The 7,549-nt window shown below is 37.9% G+C and overlaps 2 non-coding genes across 2 annotated transcripts; both read right to left on the reverse strand.

Moving 5' to 3' along the window:
- Positions 1–1,693: 1,693 nt before the first annotated feature.
- Positions 1,694–1,812, reverse strand: LOC145677633 (5S ribosomal RNA). Its single transcript, XR_014129907.1, has one exon. It is a non-coding gene; the product is annotated as a 5S ribosomal RNA (ribosomal RNA).
- Positions 1,813–1,989: 177 nt separating this feature from the next.
- LOC145677630 (5S ribosomal RNA) lies at positions 1,990–2,108 on the reverse strand. Its single transcript, XR_014129905.1, has one exon. It is a non-coding gene; the product is annotated as a 5S ribosomal RNA (ribosomal RNA).
- Between the last annotated feature and the right edge of the window lie 5,441 nt (positions 2,109–7,549).

The following is a 7,549-nucleotide window of genomic DNA, read 5'->3' on the forward strand; positions in this document are numbered from 1 at the left end:
TAATTAATAATGTAGTGGGAACTAAGCACATCGCTGTTTGGAGTATTCTAAAGTTAGTGTGACTTCCTATGGGCTTCAATTACGATCGACGACTACACATATACTAATTAATCGAATAGCAGCGAGAATTTCGAATGAAACTAAGCAACTATCTCAGACACTTTTGATGAGTCTGTATATCGAAAACAATTCATTTCAATCGTAAATCTCCTCTATAAAGGGGTTTGTGGCCCTCATAAGGGCCGATTTGTATGAGATATAGGTCTTACATTTATGCCTTCTTCTCAGTTTTCTTGGGCAGAAGTACAGCTTGAATGTTGGGCAAAACACCACCCTGAGCGATTGTAACTCCAGACAACAACTTGTTTAATTCCTCGTCGTTACGGATAGCTAACTGCAGATGACGTGGAATAATCCTAGTCTTCTTGTTGTCACGAGCAGCGTTGCCTGCCAACTCAAGAACTTCAGCTGCCAGGTATTCCATGACTGCAGCCAAATACACGGGAGCGCCAGCACCAACTCGTTCGGCATAGTTACCCTTTCGCAAAAGACGATGGATTCTGCCTACTGGGAATTGAAGGCCAGCCCTGCTGGAGCGGGACTTGCTCTTTCCCTTGACTTTTCCACCTTTGCCGCGACCAGACATTGTTCAATATTCTTTCGTAATAAGATGAGAGGAAAAATTGCGGCCTCCCATGAATCAAGTCAGTTTTGTTACTACTTCAAGCGTGCACCCGAGTGCATCAAATGAAAAGCAAGGCAGTTGGCGCGAATTGAAACACGTACTGTAATTTAAATGAAGTCGATAAATCGGCGGACACATCTAATTTTGCTGAACGAGTGAGTCATCATGCCACCAAAAACTAGCGGAAAGGCTGCAAAGAAGGCTGGTAAAGCCCAAAAGAATATCTCCAAGGGAGATAAGAAGAAGAAGAGGAGGAGGAAGGAGAGCTATGCCATTTACATCTACAAAGTTTTGAAGCAAGTGCATCCTGACACTGGCATATCTAGCAAAGCTATGAGTATCATGAACAGCTTTGTTAATGACATCTTCGAGCGTATTGCTGCTGAAGCTTCTCGTTTGGCCCATTACAATAAGCGGTCAACTATCACCAGCCGGGAAATCCAAACAGCTGTGCGCCTTCTTTTGCCTGGTGAACTTGCCAAGCACGCTGTAAGTGAGGGTACGAAGGCTGTTACCAAGTACACAAGCTCTAAGTAAAAATCTTCTTCAAGATTTTTCATTTCAAACGGTCCTTGTCAGGACCAACACATTATTCGAAAGAGTTAAATCACGAAATTTGCTTCATTCTGTTATGTAGAAACACGTTGAAATCCAATTTCTATATGCTGTTAGTAAAAAAGTAAAGCACATAGCGGAGATGTGTCGTGCTTGTATACGAAAGGCATTTACTCGCCGGAGATCTACACTTAGTCATAATAATTTACTTTTAAAAAGTGGTAATACATTCCGTGTTAAGTATAGTAGTAGGTGCACACGGATCGGAAATCAGGTTATTTTAATGTGCCGTGCAAATAAACAGGCTGTTAGTGTAAGAAATAGTGGGTATAACGCTTAGAATATCGATTAATCGCTATGAAATAATGTTGATAAATTATCTCTTGAAAGTACTATAAAATTAATGTTTCTAGTATTTTCGTACTTGAAGGATAATGAAATTTGAAAAAGAGATGCCAACAGCACCTGGTGTTCCCAGGCGGTCACCCATCCAAGTACTGACCAGGCCCGATGCTGCTTGACTTCGGTGATCGGACGAGAACCGGTATATTCAGCATGGTATGGCCGTTGGCGAATGCATATGGCTTCGAGTGAGTTATTGTAGCTACGTAGGTTTGTCGGTGAATACTCAAAAAGACCAGCGCGTGGAAAGCGTTGCTAATTGTTTTAAGTAATGCATGATTACGAAATTATCGTGGTGAACGATGTGAGAATATTCGTCTTTGTGAAAAACAAAATTAGAAAAAGTATACCAACAGCACCTGGTGTTCCCAGGCGGTCACCCATCCAAGTACTGACCAGGCCCGATGCTGCTTGACTTCGGTGATCGGACGAGAACCGGTATATTCAGCATGGTATGGCCGTTGGCAACTACCTTTTCTTCAATGTCCTGTTAAGGAAGTATGTTTTAAGTAAGAATTGACATTATTAACTATAAAGGCAAGCATATTAACGTCGTTAACATTACTTGGAATATACTAATATTCGAATAAATATTTGAATGTTCGAATGATGAGTGATTCGGATGTTCATAGTGCCACTGTGTCCTATCGAGTTTACTATCACGAACCACGTATGAAATTGTATATAAATAAATAAAAATAAATCCTTTATTAAGTATTGATTACAGGAAAAAGGCAAACTTACATTCTTTAATGTACACAATGAAATGTATGAAAGATATTTTTAAGATATGTTTCACTTACCCTTTATAACGCAAGGTAGTTTTCAGTGTAGCATTCTCTTCAGCTGCGAGATAACGTAAGGCAGATGATCATTCAGTCGTGAAGCACTAAAATGTAATATACATTTTAACTATTATCGATAAGAATTATTTACTGCAGGGATGCAAATAAAGTGAGGCAAATTAGTAAATAAAAACCGATACTGTAACTGATAATATAATTAGTTGTATCTGTATTAGTTGTATATACAGTAATCGCACGATTATCCGCGGAGTTGGATGTTGGCATAATCGCGCATAATCAGCAGTATGAGCAGAAAAGGGAAATGAAATGAAATATTTAGATTTACGTCGCATACTTATACCGGTTACGCTAAAGGAGACGGTGATGATGAGTACTGAATGAAGAAAGTGGGAGGAAACGGGAGAAACCCGAGAAAACCCATGAGCACGGTCTTTATGCACGACAAAGTTCACACGGCACGAGCTGGGATTGAATCAGGGACCCCAAGCACCGGAGGCCAAAAAACGGACAAAAAGTCTTTCGTGCAACTTTCGTTTTCGGTAAAAAGTTTACACATAATTTAGAAAGAGTAGTTTTCTGGTCTTTTTATTTCACAAGTTGGTTCATGTCTATATTTTTTACATGCATAAAAAATTTTTCAACTCCCTTGCTTATTTCCTGTTAAAGACCTCTACCTCTGATTGTATTTTTTGCACATATTCTTATTGTTTTCAGACAACATTTCTAAAAGCGTAATTTATCGTCAGCAAGAAAAGAAAAGGAAAGCCTCGGATAGTGGAATGTGTACTGTATATATATATATATATATATATATATATATATATATATATATATACGTATTAGTATATAGTTTTATTTTATACGTCTCCTATTATTACACAATGTGCAGATATTGTCAAAGCGCAAGTAAATATGTATAACTCCCCGTTCTGCACTTAATAACTTGAAAGAAGTTCGGGGAAGGTAGTGTAACAGAAAGTGCAAACAGAAATGAGGGTTTAAAGGCATTTAATATTATTCCGTAGTAGTATGATTTTTTGTAAAAAAAAAAATATATATATATATATATATATATCTAAACATACATATTCAATGATATAGTAAGAGGTTAGCAGCACTGATAGAACTGCAGAAAGTACAAAACCGTTAATAAGAAAGAGAGAGAGATGGTGGCCGCTTTTGTGCTTTTCATTGGCTAATTCCGAATTGCGCGCGAATACGTACGAGATTTCTTTCTTTTTCCTCTTCGCAGCCCAGATGTTGCCAATTAGAAGTTTTTAGTACTACATTTGTATGAAAATGTTGCCTTTAAGAAATGTGGTTTGCATACAGAGAAAAGAGCAAAATGAATATTTACCTTAGTGGGCATGAAAAAAGACGAAACATTTTGCAAGATGGACACACGAACTTCCTTAATGCAGGCGTTCAGTACATTATTGTAAAGAAAAAAACACTAAAAAGAATTACTTCAATATCCCTAGCAACATTCAACAATTCATAGAGAAAAATCTTTATTTTGAGAACAATGGAAAACTATGTAATTGTAGATAACTACTAAATTTAATGATTAAGGAAAACGTTTAGGCCCGGCCCTTCAGAAAGAAAGTGCACAGAATATTCTCTCATGGAAGCAATTGCAAAATCAACATTTTGTTTGCAGTTATAATTAGAGGATCTATATACAGGGTGTTCGAAAAAGAATGTATCCTCTTGAAAGAAAATATTCTCTGGGCCCCTAATCCTTTATATACCGAAAGGAAGTTTGTATAGCATTTTTTCTTACCTTCGTTAGAAGAATTGAAAGTGACTACTATCGTGACACGGGAGATATTTAATCGATAGTCGAATTACTCACATACTCGAATGAACACGTCTCTTGTAAGGAGAGGAAAGGCTTCTGTGATCCGCTATCGCAGCTGTGTCATATCTGCAGAGAATGTTAGGACACAAACGTGATCTTTGAGAGCCTCGTGAAAAGAAGTCGCATAGTATCATGTGTGGAGACATCGGGGCCATCTGAAGAACGCTTCATCATTAGGACCAAGGGCGAGTTACGAAACACTCTGGGATATATTTATTAACATAACTTCTCGTCATTCTGCAAGTGTGGTGGAGCTCCATCCTATTGGAAAAGGAAACCTCGGGAGCCCTCTTCATGTGTAGGTATCGTTCACATCTGAAGCATGTGAAGATAGATTACTGTACTATCGTGTACCTAAAATCATTTTCTACGAATACGAACATGTCTACACTGAAGGCAGTGCAGCTCTTTTTCTCTTTTTTTTGGTCATGTATTGTAACGCGGGGCAATGCACACAATAACATGTAATGTTGTGTATCATCATAAAGGGCCAGGGCGATGATTGGATCTTGATGGACGTGGAGAACTGATAGGTGATGTGAGTGGTATTGTGATCTATGGTTGTATGTTTACTGATGAATGCATAAGGAGAGGTGAAGGGGTTGCCTTTTTTTTATGTCGATCGGGAGGGAAGCGATTGGGAAACTTTTGACTTTGTTTTTCAACCGAATATATTGATTGAATAGGTCGCCGACAATTTTACGGGGCGTCACGTCGTTGCCTTTTTCATGTCGATCGCGAGCGAAGCGAGCGTTTTTTTTTTTTTTTTTTTTTTTTTTTTTTTTTTTTTTTACCGACAATATGTATTGAATCGGTTGCCAACACCTTTAGGGGCGCGTCACGTCCTTCTTTCTGTGCTGATCGCGAGCGAAGCGAGCGCGAAATTTTTGACTTTTTTTTTTTTTTTTTTTTTTTTTTTTTACCCACAATATTTATTCAATCGGTCGCCAACACTTTTAGGGGTGCGTCACGTCCTCTTTTCTCTGCTGATCGCGAGCGAAGCGAGCGCGAAATTTTGACCTTTTTTTCTCTTTTTAATTCTTTTTTTTCTTTAAGAAAAAATATTGATTTCATAGGTCGCGAACATTTTTACGGGATGCAACATCGTTTATTTGTTTTTCCAACCGTCTTTCTGTCTTGAGCCCCCGCCAAGTTAACTTTATGGTGGACAAAAACTATGTGCGGTGGGTTACCGCGGGGTTCTCCCGTTTCCTCCCACTTTCTTCATTCCACCACCATTTCAATCATTTCTCATAATCAGCGCCTCTTTTAGCCTAAGCGGCATAACGTGGGACGTAAAACAAAGATTTCCTTTAGTTGCTTTCTGTCTTGATTACGAGCGCGAAATTTTTTACTTTTTTTTTCTTTCTTTTGATATTATTCATTTAATAGGACGGCAACACCTTTACGGGCCGCCGCGTCGTCGTTTACACTTCTTCAGCCCATATTCTTTCTGCTTGTTCGTTTTCCGGCATCTTGTTATCACCGCCCGCGGCAATGCCTATGTCTTTCATCGCTTTTTGAAGCAAATCTTTAATAAATATGCACTCTCACATTTGTACTAATATGCATACCACAGTGGATAGACTGTAACTAGGAAAGCAGAAGCCTGCATATCATATTATTTAACAGTTGAAAGTGAACTGTCATTTTAAGTTTGATTTTGATCAGATGAGTGCAGTTCAACTCGTCGACAATTGTGAAGATTCTCGAGGTTAGGGACCATCCATTTTGTGCTTTGTAATGAAAATGGCTGCAGCCAAACTTCTCTGATCTGAATGAAACTTGGCATGATGATACATCTTGACCTGCTCTACAAGTTTATTTAGTATTTTCCGTTGCGCAGGCTTTTGCTTCTCCAGGTTCTCCCATGGAACTGAGAAACGTATTCAGTCGAACTTCTGCGGTAAGTCAGTATATCATCCTGAGAAGTTTGATCGAGATAGCAGAGGTTCGACTATTCGTTTTTCAATTCCATGTGATATTACAACACGGTGAACTAAATTTATATAGAAACACTTTGATTTTGTTTTGTTTTTTGCTAGCATTAAACTGAGAAAATGTTATTCAATAGACAGAGAACACCACTCAAAGAAAAGTACATCATAAGAATATATATATGGTTGCTGTGGTTCTCGGTTTAATTTGCTAGTTAAGAAACTTGCTCTAAATAAGTACATCTTACAGGTGAAAAACTAAGCCAGGCGATAGAATTAAATATAAAGTTATACACTTTTATTTTACGTTTACTAGTGTTGGGTTACTACTGTAAAATAAGTCAGTATATATGAAAGATAACTGTATTAGGTACTATTTTCCACCGGCGGTGTATTCTTGCATAGTGTACTTAATGTTTACAAGCGGGGCGCTACTAGTATGGATGCATGACAAGTGCTATTGAAACTCGAAAACTAACTGGTTTCCACTACCCTTGCTTATACGTATACCCGCGTCGCCTTCGCTCCTGTTCACTTTGGACGCACATTCTTGCTATCGCTCAGGCCCCCAGCTTTCTCCTGTTTTGGCTCCCTTAAATAGTATTCGTGCTTTTTATTGGCCACCTGGCAAAGCACTTGTAATGATTTTACACCAGTAACTCTAAAATACATGTGTATTACTTTATTTAATTCTGTCGTCTGCAGAATTTTTTTTTTTTTGTACAAATATGCCTTTTCATGCAGAACACTGAATTTTGCCTGTAAATTTTTGAGAATATGCTGTGACGAAACTTGAGCACCGTTCTTCTTTTCTTTCTTATCACGAGTCTTCTTTAGCCTAATGAGCACAATCATCACACGATAACGACTATTCTTTTCATTTAACTTGTAAACAAGTTGAACTAATAATAATAATTGATGTACAAAGGAGAAGTGTCCTACATATTTGAGGTAAAAAATAAAATAAATATACTTCTACTTCATCCGTGTTTACAAAGTTAAATGTTATCGATTTACAAAAAATGGTCACCTATCCACACACTGACCAGGCTCGACACTGCTTGACCATACATATTAAAACATCGGTCCCACTGAATACACAAGTAGTAAGCACATTCACATAAAAATAATTAGGATTACAGTATATAAAATGCGTTAATTAAAATAGCAAATGCCTTACCTTATCACAGGCGATCCAAAGCCACTGCACATCATCTGCTACGCACACTATATTCCTCCAATATTTCACTCACTTCCTATATCACGCAACAGAAAATATTAATAAAATTCACTTAGCAACATT

The sequence above is a fragment of the Thermobia domestica genome, unplaced genomic scaffold (assembly GCF_964235325.1).
Source record: "Thermobia domestica unplaced genomic scaffold, izTheDome1.hap1.1 HAP1_SCAFFOLD_1134, whole genome shotgun sequence".
NCBI classification, from domain to species: Eukaryota; Metazoa; Arthropoda; class Insecta; order Zygentoma; family Lepismatidae; genus Thermobia; species Thermobia domestica.